At 42.4% G+C, this 16,089-nt stretch overlaps 1 protein-coding gene across 3 annotated transcripts in view; it reads right to left on the reverse strand.

The window, feature by feature from the left end:
• The window catches only part of LOC126353937 (activated Cdc42 kinase Ack), a 403,423-nt gene that overhangs the window by 248,856 nt on the left and 138,478 nt on the right, over positions 1 to 16,089 (reverse strand). The window lies entirely within an intron of this gene.

The following is a 16,089-nucleotide window of genomic DNA, read 5'->3' on the forward strand; positions in this document are numbered from 1 at the left end:
CTGTGGGTGCGCCATTCTGTACGTCGTCTTTCTGCTGTAAGCGTGTTCTGTTCACAACGTGCAAGTGTGCTGTGGACAACATGGTTTATTCCTTAGAACAGAGGATTTTTCTGGTGTTTGAATTCCACCACCTAGAACACAGTGTTGTTGCAACAAGACGAAGTTTTCAACGGAGGTTTAATGTAACCAAAGGACCTAAAAACGATACAACAGAGGATCTGTTTGAAAAATTTCAACGGACTGGGAACGTGACGGATGAACGTGCTGGAAAGGTAGGGCGACCGCGTACGGCAACCACAGAGGGCAACGCGCAGCTAGTGCAGCAGGTGATCCAACAGCAGCCTCGGGTTTCCGTTCGCCGTGTTGCAGCTGCGCTCCAAATGACGCCAATGTCCACGTGTGCTGCAATCCCCCATGGGAATTGGGTACAGCACAGTAAAGAGGAAATGTGAGGAATGTAACATTCTGTAATGGTAAGAATAAAGTTTGTAAGATATTTACCTGGTCATTGTAACTGGGGAAATCTTGTTCTTTGAAGATTGCCGGGGAGGATTAATGCTGCCACTTGGGTGTGCACGAAGGTGGGGTAGGAGTCAGCAAACAGATGGCACATGGGAAATGGTCGCTCAAGTAGGTGTCAAAAAGAACGGACAACTAGAGATGATGGGCAAGCTGGGCAGTGCAGAACGGCAGGTCCAAATGGAAATATGTGTGCGAGGAGTTGGAAAGGAACGAGGGTGCTCTTGTGTTAAGGCAGGAGACGTTAAGTTGAATAAGAAGATCAGCACAGAGGGCACCTCTCTTACAGATTCTGGGAGAACCCCAAAGCGGTGATGGCCATTAAAGTCGCCAAGTAGCAGAAATGAGCGAGGTAGCTGCTCAATAAGCTGGAGGAAGTCTTCCCTGGTGACACTGAATGGCAAAGGGATATAAGTGGTACAAAGTGGAAAAAAGTCAGATGACGAAGGAAAAGACGAACTGCAACAGCTTGAAGATACTAGTTAGGGAGATGAGTTGACTATGAAAGACATCCTGTACGAGCAGCAAGACTCCCCTATGAGACAGAATGCCAACCTCAGGGGGAAGATCAAAACAGACCGGGAAGAAATGATAAGCTCAAAGCGGTGATGAGGGCGTAATTTTTTTCCCTGAAAAAAGCATAGTACAAGGGGATGCTGTGATTCTAAAAGCAGCCGTAAATTCTCTTTGTGGGACTGAAGGCCATGAATGTTCCATTGGTGGAGAGTCATGATGAGGAAAAAATGGAGGGGTGTCACCTCAATAGCTGCCGAGTGCCAGCCTGCAAAGATTCGCTGCTACAGGGCACAGAGGCAGGAGGATCTTGCTCCATGAGGTCCACAGAAGCATCAGCTTTCTTGTGCTCTCAGTCTGTGGAGTCAGACGCAGAAAAACGGTTGGTGGTGCACACTGGCAACACGAAGGATGGCCGGGCGAAGATATCACATGGCGACAAAGTAGAAGAGGATCTTTGAATTGGCAAAGGAGAAGACCATTTGTCTTTGTTGGACTTCTTTGGGCCTTTCCGATTAGCAGAGGATGACTCACATTTTGGTTGGCTGGAAGGACGCAGGAAGTCTTCATGGAAGTACCCCTTCTGTCCTTTCCAGCCTGCTGGTTGTGTAGCTGGTGGCTTCACCCCTTGAGCTGGAGGTCTGATGGCGTGTTGCAAAGCTGGATGTGGCGATGGTAATGCTACCTTGACACTGGGCGATATTGCAACCTCAGAGCTGAATCTGAGGTTGCTTGTTTGTGTGGCCATGTCCTTCATGAAGCGAGATGTAGCAAGAACAGGACTATACGTGCCACACAGTAGAACACAGGGTTTGCAATTAGCCAATAACTTATGAGCAACCAGGTAAGGCACTTTTTCCTTTACCTGGGTCTCCTTGACAACTCACTCATCAAGATACATGGGGCAATCTTGAGAGGAGGTGGCATGGCTGGCATTGCAGTTGATACAGCGGGAAAAAGAAGGTGGACAGTTGCCCTCCTGAGCATCCCTACCACAAGTTACACATTTGGCTGGGTGTCAACAAGATATTCTAGTGTGGTTGAAACAACGAAATAGGTAGCAGCACATTGGGTTTGGAATGTACTGTTGGATTGTGATAATTTCATAGCCTGCTTTGATGTTGGGACATCCTGATCAGAGAGGTATGATTGGATTTCGGCTGTCTCCAAAAGCAAAGTGCCATTCCGTAAACGAGAGCAGGATTTCACATGGCTGGCAATTACATCAACACCTTTCTGTATAAAAAACGGATGTATTGTTGCGAAGGACTGACTGACTCTTCAGTACGTGAAACTATGAGGAACTGTGGTGCAGCTGGAAGGGTCTTTAACTCATTAGCATCATTCCGTTTATGTTTAACAGATGTTGATTGTGAAGATGATTGGCTCATTGAAAGAAAATTCCCCATGATTGCCAACATTTTCTATGGTGAGCTCCTTCCAACTGGGGCGCCCTTTATATGGGGGCGCACCCGCCTTAGGTGATTGTTCACACCTCAGTTCACATCTCCTGAATACCTGCTAGAGGGACAAATCGGCAATTTGGGAAGATAACAGCTCAGACAATCACCACTCCCCAGGCCTGGCCTGCAACAGGGTGTATGTGCAAACCCCACCTGTTTGGGAATTACACATTACCCAGTCACCTGTTACACATCAGACGTGTGAGACGGCCTTCAGGAGAACACAGGGCGGAAGAAGAAAGAGAGGAACTTCAAACGCCAAAATGGAGGAAGGATAGGAGAAGGGAAACAAAGAAAGGAAATGGGAATGAAAACAGTGGCGAGACTGTTCTTATGTCAGCAACAGACAATGCAGAACATTCCCAGAAACATCCCAGACATGTTCCCCAAAGGAGGGGGAAAAGAATAGCAAGAGGATAAGACATGCAGCACAGAAAGGAAAAGCTGATGTAAGGCTGAGGCCCTGTTGCAGTCAAATATGAACCTACCAAAGAGTGGAGAGTGGCTAGCCCCTTGGCGGGGGCGCAGGGGGGAGGGGGGGGGGGAGGGGTTAATGGAAATATGCTGGATGTAATGGCAACAAACAGACCTGACCTCTTTGAGGAACCCCATATCAAAATTGGTATTAGTGACCATGATGTGGCTGTGGTAACAATGACTGTCATAGTAAAAATGATGACTAAACTGAGCGGAAAGATAAATATGTTTAGTAAACTAGATAAAAAAGCAATAGTGTCATCTCAATGAGGAACTTGAAACTTTCAGCACAGTGCAGAGCACGTAGAGGAACTATGGCAGAAGTTCAAAAGAGTATTTGACACGGCACTGGATAGATATATACACAGTAAGACAGTTCATATTAGGAGAGATCATCCATAAAGCCACAGGAAAGAAACTTCTAAAGAAATGAAAACTACTGCATAACATGTGTAAAGCAAAGCATACTGTTATAGACACAGAGATGCTGCACAAAACACATTTTGGGTTCAAGAGAGCAATTTGTCATCCCTTAAGAGACTACTATAGCAGAATATTGTCAAATGATATTTCACAAAACCCAAAGAAATTCTGGTCATATGTAAAGGTAGTTAGTGGCACCAAAGTTAGTATCCAATTCCTAGTGAATGACACAGGAACTGAAATTGAGGGTAGCAACACAAAAGGTGAAATTCTGAACTCCATTTTCAAATGCTCCTTTAAAAAGGAAAACCAGGATATTTGCCTCAATTTTGTCCTTGTACAACTGAAACAATGAATGAAGTAAGTATTTGTGTCAGTGGATTGAGTAATAGCTGAAACTGTTACAACTGAGCAAATCTCGAGGGCCTTATGCAATCCCTATCGAATTCCATACAGAATTTGTGGCTGAGTTATCCCCTTTCCTAACATAATCTATTGTAGAACCCTCGAGCAGAAAACTGAGCCCAGTAGTTGGAAGAAAGTACATGCACACCTGTCTACGAGAAGGCTAGTAGAAGTGATCCACAAAACTGCCATCCAGCATCTTTGACACCAATTTGTTGTAGGATCTTTGAACAATTCTGATCTCAAACACAATGTGGTATCTTGAACAGAATGAAACACCCCTCCATCCTTATGCCAGCTAGCAAGGATTCCAAAAGCATTGATTATGTAAACTGAAACTCACACTTTTCTCAAAAAACATACTGAAAGCTTACCATCAAAGCAGTCAGGTAGATACAGTATTACTTGATTTCAAAAAGGATTACACAATATCACGTATATGCTTACTGTAAAAAGTTTGATCATATGATGTACTAGATAAATTTGCGACAGGACTGAGGACTTTTTGATAGGGAGGTCATAGCATGTTATCTTGAACGGAGAGTCATCGTGAAATAAAGAAATAACTTTGGTTGTGCCCCTGGGAAGTATGTTGGAACACTTCTGTACATGTTGTACGTTAATAAACTTGTGGACAATTATTAATAGTAACAAGACTTTTTGCAGGTGAGACAGTTATCTATAGTGATGCATAAATATTCAGACAGATCTTGATCAGATTTCGAAGTAGTGCAAACATCGGAAACTTGCTTTAAATTTTCAAAAATTGTGCACTTCACAAAATGAAACAACATAGCAGCCTATGACTATAATATCAGTGAGTCACAATTGAAATCTGCCAACTCATACAAATACCTGGGTGTAACACTATGTAGGGATATGAAATGAAATGATTACATTGAATCAGTTGTGGGTAAAGCAAGTGGTAGACTTCAGTTTATTGGTGGAATACTGGGGAAGTACTATAAGTCTACAAAGGAGATGGCTTACAAATCATTCATGTCTCGCATTCCAGAAAATTGCTCTAGTGTGTGATACTCGTACCAAATAATACTCACAGGGGTATTGAACATATGCATGCATGTAGAGATGGGCAAAACTGTTTTTTTTTATTATTTTTTTATTATTATTGTTTTTTTCAGAGACTGGATCAGAACTGGTCACTCACTGGAATGAACTAACTGTTTTTCATGACTCACCACTCACTGTTTACTCACAAAATAAGTATTTGATGGTACACTGCCTTTTCAATTTGATGAGAGAACATATGAAGAGGAGCAATAACTTTGTGTTATGTCCCTAGTAACTTTCAGATACAAAAGTTTTAAATTTCATCTACTCTAAAAGTTATAAATATTACAACAAAATCCTAAATATTTTTTATGAAGTGGAAAAATGTTAAGAATGGAGACTGATTCTTGTTATATTTTGATATTTTTATTGGAAAAAACACAATCATAAGAATTATAACAACTGTAATTGAAGTGTATCTGTAGTCACCATTTACAGTCTCTATTACCACATATGTTTCCATAAAAGAAAAATTAATTAATATTGTCATTTATGAATAAAATTTGATCCATTTTAGTTGAGGTGAGTCTTTCTCTCCTCAGTGCATAGACTCCACTGTCCTACAACATCACAGAAGTAACAGATGACGAATTGGAGTACTGGTATACAAACACTCACTTGTTTAAGACCACGCTGCTCACATCCAATACTAATAATGACAAACAAGACAAATATATGTTCATGAATATCAAATCCCTTTTTAAAAAATTTGACTAGTGTGTGTTCTCTATAGACCTCCAAAAGTAGACAGGATAGCCTCTTTCATAACTGACCCTTCAAAATTCAATTCGACTTAGGACCGTGCAAATAATGCTAGGAACACTAACATAAATATTCAGCACCTTCACTGTGAAATTCAAGTGTGTAGTTTCTTCTCCAAATGCAACAGTATTTCAGCTTTCACCTACCCATAATACAGCCTGTATTCAGGCCCCCACACATATATTTGCCACAAAATCTACAAGCACAGAAATTCGTACCTGGAAAATCAGCTCACATCATTACCAAACTAACTCTGTTACATAATAAATGTGCTTCCCCAAAGACTGGAAACCTGAAGGGAAAACCTGCACCTTGGCTAATGGAAGAGCTATAACAGTCCATGAATGTTGGCAACACTGCACATTGGACTCTCAAACAACTTCCTATCCTTGAAAATAAAACTGATTACATGCAGAAAGCAAACAGAATCAATCAAACTGAGAGAAATGATAACTAAGACATGCCAATACATTAATCTAAAACATAAAGACCAGATGCTCTATGGAAAAGCTAGTGTGATCTAGGGAAGAGCAGGTGAAGTACAAATTGCAGCTGATTCCATAGTCCCAACCAAGCAACTAAACCAGTACTTCACTTTAGCAATAACCTTCATTGAACTATAAATGAAACATATACTTATTGATTATTTTGCAGAGGTAAGTGATGGAAGTTGAGAAAAATTCTTTCTTGAGCTGACAACACTGTCAAAAAATCCTTCAGCTCATCATTTACTGTACATGATGGCATTGCAGACCAAATACTCAAGCTTATTGTTGTGAGTCATCAGTTACTCCCAGCGTATTTCTTGCTCGAACAGGCCACAGGTGTATTGTCAATCCATAGTGTCCAACGGGCACAATATTTCAGCAAGCAGACATGTCGCCATCATGCTGAAATATTGTGCCCGTTGGACATTATGGACTGGCAGTACACCCGTGGACTGTTTGAGCAAGCTTATTGTTGATCCACTACTGCTCAAAATAGCTACTGCTCCCTAGACCTTGAAACTCTTTGCTGGGAAACACAGTAGCAACACTTGCTCCCATCAGAATACAAGCACTAGAGATCCAATTGCTAAGAAGAGTAGCTATGTACATTCTGTCTGAGGGGAGAGTGAATGTAGACATCAGAAAAGAACTGAGAGTGAAAAACTTAAATGAGCAGATTAAAGAATAAAGAAACAACTGGAAGGACTATGCCAAAAGAATGGAAGACAACAGATTACCAAAACTCGTGATGATTAATACCCACTGGGCAGAAGATATTTAGGAAGCCCGAGGAAAATCGACAATTTTGCCAAGAGGGTATAACAGGCAAATGCCTACTGCATGCAGAGAGAAGCTGAAGATATATCATACTAAAAATATTATAATTTTCTAAGTAACTGTGATTGTAAGTTTTGTAATTACGCATAAAACACTGTTCTGATGTAACAGGAGTCCTGAGGGCATTAATCTGTTCTGCTTAAATGAATAAATAAAAAATTAAACATATACATTTTGCCCCAGGATGAATGGTCAATAATCACGGATATGGCAGGTATGATAATTTGAAGCAAAAAACTTCATGTAGACATATGCACTCTTCTGAATGGTTCCTGCGATAGAACTTATGTAATGTACATTGTTACTTATTTTCTTTATTATTCAGTACATTTTCATCGTTTACGCTGTACTATAGTGGTGTAGACAAATTAGAGATGAATAATTTGATGTGAGACACGTGGTCCATCAAGTTGAGAATCTATCTCAAACTGGCTTACCTAGACCTCAAAGCATTCGTGTTTCACAATTATTTCCATATTATCTCACTCTCTTCATGCAACCATTAAGTCCTTGAGAAGAAATGAATAGGACTCTTTCAAAGGAAATTTGATACAGTTTAATTGTCTACTGCAATTAGTTTTCAGCAGAGGCCGTGGATTTCGTGTTATCCAACAAAAACATACAAAAGTAATTTTAAATATGTTTTGTGTTGAAAAACATTTGGAATAGGACATATGTCCATATTTAGTTTTTTGCTTCAAATGATCATTCTTGTCCTATCTCTGAATATTGACCATTCCTCCTGAGACAACTTATATACATGGACTATCATGTATGTTAAAATAACTGTTATATTTAGTATCCTATCCATCCAAATTAATTAATGGATGCATAAAGGCTACTGACATGCCAATGAAAGAAACTACTGTTGCCAGTCATAGAAGAAGACATAACAGTAAACCTAACAAAAACATACACACAACAAGAAAACAGAAGAGCAACAACACATGAAGATGACTATAAGAGATCAAATAAGGATATAAAGAATTAACAGCTGAAATTGGATGGATACGTGCTCAGTCATTAAAGTGAGTTGTAAGCTGTTTCACTGTGTATAGAGCACAGAGAACACAGTGACACCTGAAGTCGCCATGTGCTCTGCTCCAAGCAATGTTTTCTGTGAGAGCTAGTTGCCTTGGTGGGGAGCAGTGAGCTAGCTTGCAATCCAATCCTTAAGAATCGTGGGGATAGGTAAGCAAGTGAGCTAGCTTGCAATCCGACCCCTGAGAGAGGTGGGGAGCAGAGCGCTAGTAAGACCGCCTACAGTCCAATCAATGAGAGTGGTGGTATTGCAGGGCATCTCTACTATGCTGAAGACGTTATCTCCATAAGGACACCGTTACAGTGTGGCTAATGGCTGTATAGTACTTAGTAGAGCTGGCCATGATGTCTCCTTTGTTGATGCTGCTGAGTCTGTGTTATCACTATGGCTTCTTGTTGTCTAGGAGATGATTCCTTTCCTGCTCTGAGTGCAAGGAAAGGTGCGGATTTTTTATTATCATTGGACTAGCCATATCATGAAGCAGAATCCCACAGTTAGTTCTTTTTAAAAAAACATTGGTGACCAAAGATCACAGTCCTATCTACAAAGAACATACAATTTCAACATCAACTATTGATTGCAACACCTAACCTAAGATAATAATAAGCAAACGCTTTTTAACACAACTTTAATTAGTGTATAATACAGCAAAATGAGGTCTACTGGTCAGTTCCATTACAGTGGGGAGCACTAAGTCATTGGGAGGAGAGTGATGCCTGGATCACTTTGCGACAGGCTCTGACCACGTGATGATTGAAGGCCGCAGCTTTTATGACTGCTTGCAACACATTAAAAGTGCAATGCTAAGTCAAAGGATACGAAGTAACAACTCACTCAAAAGCATGTAAATGTTTATTGAGCTTCTGAAATTTGAGATATTCTTTTGAAATCAAGTACGGAAACATGCTGGAAATGTTTTCTGCATTTATGAATCATTCTGAAGACTGTATTTTAATTTTTTTCTATGGCAAATGTTTATTGGATACTTCCTGGAGTGAGATCTTGTTTCAGGTTGATACCAGTGAATCCAACTTTCGCCTGTCAAGATGATGTAGAAAAAAGCTTCATTGTTAGTATTTTAAAGTGACAAAAATTGCTCAGAAAATTCAAATCTTCGGACTCACATTTTCAGGCATGAGTGTCCACAGACATCCCTGAGCACAAACCTTCTGGTGAATGAGCAAAGTGATTGTACGAGTACCATCTATCTATATCCTATCTATCTATATCCGAATCCCACTCCAGCTACTGCCGGTTCTGGGTGCTGACGAGTCCTCTCCATTTGGCTCGGTCCTCCCACCACTTTTCTTCCTCCACTTGTTGCCAGGTCACACCTCTCCTTTCAACAGATACTCTCACTCCCATTTTCCACCGTGTTCTTGGGCACCCTCTAGGTCTTTCCCCATCCATCTTTAGTTCTTCCATAATTTTGGGAAGCCTCTGCCCATGCATCCCCTTAACATGCCCATACCATCTTAATCTCTTTCTTTCAATTTCTTCTCTCATACTTACTTGTTTGAGGTCCTTTCTAATCTCTACATTCCTTCCTCTGCCCATTCTTGTTTTTCCCTTAACTGCTCTGAGAAATTTAATTTCCCCTGCTTGCAGTCTGCTCCAGTCCCTTTCTGTCATTGTCCATGTTTCTCCACCATAGGTGACAATAAGGATGTAATAATTCTTATACATAAGGAGTTTTGCTCTTTCTGAAACTTCATTATTCCAAATCAGATGTTTTATTGTTTGGTAGAAATTGCCTCCCTTCTGTAACCTCCTATTAATTTTGTTAGTTATTCTTCCATCCCTAGATATTTCACTCCCTAAATAAGTGAAACTACCTACCACTTTGAGGGGTTCTCCATTCAAGGTAATATTTCCGTTGATTCCTTTCTCTCTTCCAAATACCATTACTTCACTCTTATCTTCATTTATTTTTAATCCATACCTTTTCATTATTTCCTTCCACACATCAAGCTGTAACTGTACATCTATCTCTATCACCCCATATTACTGTATCATCTGCAAAAATCATATTTTTGTCTTTTTCTTTTACTATATCTTTAACTGCCCTATTCATTCCCTCCATCACAACATTAAAAAGCGCAGGAGATAGAATACTTCCTTGCTTAAGTCCTTGTCTTATTTCGAAGTATTCAGAGTTCCCCAATGGTGTTCTAATTCTACAAGTGTGGCCTCTGTACATTGTCTTTATAATATTAATGTATCCATCTTCTATATCTATCTTCTTCAGTTCTCCCCAGAGTCTTTCCCTGTAACTGAGTCATATGCCTTTTCTATGTCTATAAAAACCATTATCACCCTTTTGTTAGACTCCCAACTTTTTTCAATCAATTGACAGATAGAAAATATCAGGTTCATCATGCTCCTTCCTTTCCTAAACCCATGCTGTTCTTCACTCAGCTCCTCTTCTATCTTTTCACTTATTCGATTTAGTAAAATTCTTTCAAAAATCTTGGCTGTACGACTCATGAGGGTTATTCCTCTGTAGTTTTTACAAAGTCTTTTATTGCCTTTCTTGAAGATGGGAACAATGTCTCCTGTTCTCCACTCGTCAGGTATTTTACTATTTCTCCACACGCTTGATAGTACTCTATACAGCCACTGCATTCCCACTAGACCTGCTGCTCTTATCATGTCCACTGATACTTCATCAGGTCCTGGGGCCTTCCCCCCATTCATCTTCTTCACAGCTTTTTCCATTTCTTCCCGTGTAATTTGTCCTAATTCTGCTTCCCAACTTCTCTCAATTGCTCCATTATTGGTAGTTTCCTCATGTACCTGCTCCTCAGCGTTTAACAGCTTCTTAAAATGTTCCTTCCAGAGATTTTTTATATTCCCTGAATCTTCAATAATGGTACCGTCCTCTGTTTCCATCTTTACTGGTACTTCAGAAGCCTTCCTTTTATTTTTCATCATTTTATAGAACATTTTCTTATTGCTCTTCACATCTTCTTCAAGTTTATGTAAACTCTTCCCATGCCTTTTTCTTTGCTGTTTCCACTATTTCTTTGCACTTCTTCTTTTCCTCTATATATCTTTTACAGTCTTCGTCATTTTTAGTTTTCCGCCATTTTCTTTATGCTCCATTTTTTCTTCTAACTGCTTGGATTGTGGTATCATCCCATCTACTTGTCTGTCTTATTTTTTCCTTTCCAGATGTTCTGCCACATACTTTTTGTGCTGCTTTGACTAAAGTGTCTTTGAATAAACTCCATTCTTTTTCTACATCGCAGAAAACTTCTTTTGGAAATTTTTGTGTTATTAATCCTCTGTACTTCTCAGCACATTCACTCTCCTTCAATTTCCAATCCCGTATCCTCATCACTTTCTTCTGTTTTCTATTTTTCACACACTGATTCATTTTCCATTGTCCCACCAGTAATCTATGGTCTCCATCTGCACTCACACTTGGAATTACCTTCACATCGGTTAGGGGTAATTCTCAGATGCAGAGGATCAAGCAAAGTGCTTAGTAATCCCATTTGCTTCAGTAGATAACATGCCATTTATGGTAACACCGGGAATACCTGTTGGGGTCTGGTACCCAACAGAGATTTGATCTGTGTCCAGGGTTGGGAAGATGACGTATGGCACCCAATGGTCGAGACTTATCTCTCCCAACACTCCAGCTTCCATTGTTGGATAATTGGCGAATGCAGGCATGGAGCCGTTTAAACGCTATGAGGTGCTCCAGGGAAATGTGTTTCCTTGCTGCTGTAGAGCTTGCCAATGCTCCTTAATTGATTCAGTGACTTCCGGCGACCACCGAGGGACTGCCTTAAGCTGGCAGCACCCTTAAGAGTGAGGGATTGCGTTTCCTGCTGCAGAAACAATTGTTGTTGTCACCTGCTCAACCATTACATCGATGTTACCATGTAGGGGAGATTGAATGGTGAGAGTAGAAGTAAAAGTTTCCCAGTATACCTTGCTTAAAGCCCTTCCGGGCAGGCATCCATAGGCATGACACCAGGGCAGTGACAGGAAGATGGGGAAGGGTTCACTACTACACAGGTCGTCATGTGCTTTCCAGTGTATAGATGGGAGAAGTATTGGGTTGCAAATTGATAAATCAACTGTGTGGTGGCCCCAGTATTTAAGAGGCAGAGGTCAAACTGAGACAGTACAGTTACAACATCTCTGCATTGGCCAGTAAGCACTGTGCCACCCCATAAGAGGTTATGGGCATTAAAATCTCCCAAAAGTAGAAAAGGTTTAGGGAGTTGATCAATCAGTGTAGCTAATACATTCAGGGGTCCTGCACCATCTGCAGGAAGATATACATTGCAGACAGTTATTTCCTGCACTGTCCTCATTCTGACAGCCACAGCTTCAAGAGGAGTTTCAAGGGGCACGGTGTCACTACAGACTGAGTTTAGGACAAACGAAAACTCCATCTGACACTCGATTATAGTCGCTACGGTTCCTGTAATACCCTTTATAGCTGTGGAGGGCAGGGGTCCGCATTGCCAGGAACCACGTTTCCTGGAGGGCAATGCAGATAGTAGATGTGAAGCTTAACAGTTGCCGTAGCTCAGCCAGGCAGTGAAAAAAACTGCCGCATTTCCACTGGAGGATGACATCATCACAAGACTGGGAAGGCATGGAACATTCAATGAGGCAGTTTACACCTCAGGGTCACCTGCTGCCACCGACTTATTGCCTGAGCAGTCTATATCCACTGTCTGAGTGTCTGGCGAGATCTAGTTGCTCAGCGGACATCATAATCTGCATCTGAGGATGTCAGATGCAGAACTTGTAGGTAGCAGTGGTGTGGGTGCCACCGCAATTTCCTTGGTCTTAGGGGGTCTTGTTTTTACATTTCTCTCGCTGGTCCTTGGGTTTCCCTGATGAGAGGACCTCTGCTGTTGAGCTCTTTAGTCACTGGCGAGTGTCATCTTTCCCACTGGCAGAAACCTTGGCAAGGGAGTGACCCAAGGGACCCCTTCCTAGTGAGAGGAGCCGAAGAATACTTAAGCTTCTCCAGATGTCCCTGATGGTTGGGGGGGGGGGGGGGGGGGGGGTTGCTCTCAAAGAAGGAGGTGGTGCATGAGCAACAGGGAGGAAAATGCACCGCCACCACCACGGTCGAGGGGGCAGGTGAACTCTTCCGGCTTGGGGTTGGCAGAGCTGATGGTGCCAGAACTGTTGTAACGGCAGTGTAAGATGATGTCATGTGTACAGAATGCAAGCATTCAAATTTTCTCTTAGCCTCAGTGTAGTTCAGTCGGTCCAGTGTCTTGTACTCCATGATTTAGCTTTCTTTCTGGAGAATCCTGCAGTCTGGTGAGCAAGGCGAATGGTGCTTTCCGCAGCTGACACAGACAGATGGGAGACGGGGCACATGAAGTACTGGGACGTGATGGGCGTCCACAACCTCAACATGTGACGCTGGAATTACAGCGGGAAGACATATGGCCAAACGTCCAGGACTTAAAGCACTGCATCGGGGGCAGGATATAGGGCTTTATATCACACCGGTAGACCATCACCTTGACCTCCTCGAGTAATGTGCCACCCTTGAAGGCTTGAAGCCCAAGATGTAGGCACTGGTGACAACTTGGTTATGCCTCTGAGCCCAATGGACACGCCAGACCCTTACTCCTCACCATTCTAAATTGGCGCACAGCTCATCGTCAGACTGCAAAAGAAGGTCTCTTTGAAATATGATACCCTGGACCATATATAAGCTCCTATGGGGCATGATGGTTACAGAAACATCCCCCAACTTGTCATAATCAAGTAACACCCGTGACTGGGCAGAGGATGCTGTTTTGATCAAGACTGAGCTAGATCTCATTTTTGACAATCCCTCCACGTTCCCAAACTTGTCCTCTAAATGATCAACAAAAAACTGAGGCTTCAGTGCCATGAAAGATTCCCCATCAGCTCTCTAACATACAAGATCCGCTGACATCCTTAGCCTGGTGTTCTTCTCATGGTGCGGCCAGGGAGGGAATGATTTGGGGTCATACTTCTGTGCGTTGAATTGAGCTCGTGAACGCATAGAGACTGCTGGTGTTGTTAATGGGGCAAACATCAGCAGAGTGATCCCTGTGTGGTCTGGGGGCTACAACCAACAGGTTACATGGTGGCCACACCACAATGGACTGGCTACCGTGCTAGATATCAAGTGCAAAGAAGTCCATGGTTGCTTGGATGGTTTAATGGCTGGAGAAGGGACCAAACTACGAGGTCATCAATCCCTTGTTCCTAATAAAACAATGCCACAACTGTGGGAATAAAATGGACCAAACATATAACACAAAACGGAAAGAAAGGAAAAACCACAAGAACGAAAGGAAGGCAAAGAACACTAAAAGGAACAAAAGAGGAAAAGAAAACAACAGAGATGCTAGAAACAGAAGAGAGTAAAACATGAAAGCAGATTACAGTGGCTGGAAAACCACGAGAATAAAAAGGGAAAGCCAGCCACTCTGCAACACATTGAAACTTCCACAAAGAGGCAAAGGACATGCGCTAAAACCTACATAGAAGTATAGAACCCACTCTCACAGATAAAACGTAGAACTAAAGCTGCTGTGGAGCATTGTCACCCAACACCATGGGCAGGGTGCTGGGAAAGTCTGCTGCAGAGCGGCTTAAAGTGGGCAGTCCAGCAAGAGGTGGACGACTGTCACTTGGGAGCACCGTGACACTGAGGTGGGTCCTCACGACAGAGTAGGTAACCATACGTTAGCCACGTATGGCCAATTCTGAGCCGGCAGAGAACAACTGATTCCCTGGGAGAGGCCTGCACGGAAGACTTCCACACATTCATAGTCTCCTTAATGACACACAGTTTGTTGTGCATGCTGTTATGCCATTCCATCTCCCAAAGCTGTAAAACCCTGCGATGTAAGACAGAACGCAGGTCAGCTTCAGAGATGCCTATCTCCAGAAGCGGTTTCTGTGTTGCCTGTTTGGCCAGCCTGTCTGCAAGTTCACTGCCGGGGATTTCGACGTATCCTGGGGTCCACACATATAACACAGAACAGTGGGACTGTTCCAGGGCATAGATGGACTCCTGAATGCACGCTACCAGTGGGTGGTGAGGGTAGCACTGGTCGATAGCTTGTAGGCTGCTCAACGAGTCAGTACACAGGAGAAATGACTCGCCAGGGCATGGGCAGATTAACTCAAGAGCACGAGATATGGCTGCCAGCTCTGCAGTGAAAACATGGCAGCCAACTGGCAAGGAGTGCTGCTCCATATGTCCTCTATGAACATATGCGATGTCTTTGTGATCATCAGCCATTGAGTCATCAGTGTAAACCGCTTCAGAGCCCAGAGCCCCGGAACACCTCAAGAATCGAGATGAAATGACAGCGGAGAGCAGCAGGATTAATGGAGTCATTAGGGGCATGCAAAAGGCCCAGACGAAGCTGTGGCCGAGGCGTACACCATGGAGGTGCACGTGAACGTACCACAAGGAGAGGTGGTAAAGGGAAGGACTCCAGTTGGGAGAAAAGGGACCACATGCGAACCGCAATCTGGGGAAAAGTTTGAAGACTGGAGGTCATACCCTACAGGGGACCATCACATAAAGACCATGAAGCTCCTTTTAATCGCCTCTTACGACAGGCAGGAATACCTCGGGCCTATTCTTAACCCTGGACACGCAGGACGACTGGGGACCCGTGCTCGCCGCAGGAGATGCATGCCCCTGAGTGTTTTTAAACTATTTGCTTAAGTGATACTTTTAATATGTTCTGTGCAATATTTTTCACTGATAATTCATTTAAACAATATTTTTCAATAAAGATTCATTTTTATTGAACCTACTTGTGAAATGATAAAGGTTGCTAATTCTGCACAGAGACAACTGTAAAAAAAAGTAATTTTATGGGGAGAGGCGGAGGGGAGGAGGGGTGGAAAGAGAGCTTTGGCATTTTTGTTAAAAACTTTGGCAGTTTTGGCAAGAACACACAATCACCTCCATACAGCTCTGGTCACAAAGTCCAATTTCAGTCACAATAGCTACACCGCTCGTCCCATCAATCACTCTAGCGAACTACCATTACACAGTCCAATTTTAGCCACAGTAACTACACAGAGTCTCCCAGCAATCAGT

The sequence above is a fragment of the Schistocerca gregaria genome, chromosome 3 (genome assembly GCF_023897955.1).
Source record: "Schistocerca gregaria isolate iqSchGreg1 chromosome 3, iqSchGreg1.2, whole genome shotgun sequence".
Taxonomy (NCBI): domain Eukaryota; kingdom Metazoa; phylum Arthropoda; class Insecta; order Orthoptera; family Acrididae; genus Schistocerca; species Schistocerca gregaria.